The sequence below is a fragment of the Schistocerca piceifrons genome, chromosome 4 (assembly GCF_021461385.2).
Source record: "Schistocerca piceifrons isolate TAMUIC-IGC-003096 chromosome 4, iqSchPice1.1, whole genome shotgun sequence".
NCBI classification, from domain to species: Eukaryota; Metazoa; Arthropoda; class Insecta; order Orthoptera; family Acrididae; genus Schistocerca; species Schistocerca piceifrons.
The window spans coordinates 95,531,570-95,533,107 of record NC_060141.1 but is presented as its reverse complement, the minus strand read 5'-3'; positions in this window follow the sequence as shown (position 1 = coordinate 95,533,107).

Here is a 1,538-nt window from a genome sequence, read left to right as displayed (position 1 = left end):
AATGCTGCCCTCCAACCGTATGTTTAAAGAAATTTCTTCCTCTAAATTAAGACCGATGCTTGATATTAATAGGTTTTATTTAGCCGGAAATGCCTTCTCTGCGTGTGACACTTTTTTTATGTGCTCGTATCTTCGTCCATCGTTTGTTTTTGCATATCCAATACAGCAAATTCCTTCCCTATGTCTACTTCGTAGCCTCTCATTTTGTTGTTATGTTTATCTTCAATCTCATTTCTGCTACTCCTAATTACTTTGGTCTCTAAAAATGGTTCAAATGGCTCTGAGCACTATGGGACTTAACATCTATGGTCATCAGTCCCCTAGAACTTAGAACTACTTAACCCTAACTAACCTAAGGACAGCACACAACACCCAGCCATCACGAGGCAGAGAAAATCCCTGACCCCGCCGGGAATCGAACCCGGGAACCCGGGCGTGGGAAGCGAGAACGCTACCGCACGACCACGAGATGCGGGCACTTTGGTCTCTGTTTGGTTCACTGTCAAACTATAGCGTTGATTTCATTTAAGTTATACAGTTCTTCCTCACTTTCGCAAAGGAAAGCAATTTGTCTAGCGAATCTTATCATTGATATATTTTTGTATTACTCCCACAATAAAGTTGTCGGCGTCTTTGCCTACTATCACTTGGCGAAAATTTCGTTTCGGTATCTTGAACCCTTCTAGAGATGAAAAGGGTGCAAGTATACTACAGCGCATTACAAAATAAGACAAAATAAGAGATTATTGTTATATGCAAGTGACAAATTTCATACCTAGGTACAGGAAAGAGCGCTAACACGCCCAAATAATCCACATATAATTCTGTAAAAATATAAAAATACACTACTGGTCATTAAAATTGCTGCACCAAGAAGAAATGCAGATGATAAACGGGTATTCATTGGACAAATATATTATACCAGAACTGACGTGACTATGTTTTGTTTTCACGCAGTTTGGGTGCATAGATCCTGGAAAATCAGTACCCAGAACAACCAACTTTGGCCGTAATAACGACCTTGATAGGCCTGGGCAGCGAGTCAAACAGAGCTTGGATGGCGTGTACAGGTACAGCTGCCCATGCAGCCTCAACACTATACCACAGTTCATCAAGAGTAGTGACTGGCGTATTGTGACGAGCCACTTGCTCGGCCACCATTGACCAGACGTTTTCAGTTGGTGAGAGATCTGGAAAATGTGCTAGCCAGGGCAGCAGTGGAACTTTTTCTGTATCCAGAAAGGCCCGTACAGGACTTACAACATGCGTTCGTGCATTATCCTGCTGAAATTTAGGGTTTCGCAGGGATCAAATGAAGGGTCGTAACACATCTGAAATGTAGCGTCCACTGTTCAAAAGCGCTGTGAATGCGAACAAGAGGTGACCGAGACGTGTAACGAATGGCACCCCATACCATCACGCCGGATGATACGCCAGTATGGCTTTGACGATTACACGTTTCCAATGTGCGTTCACCGCGATGCCGCCAAACACGGATGCGACCATCATGTTGCTGTCAACAAAACCTGGATTCATCC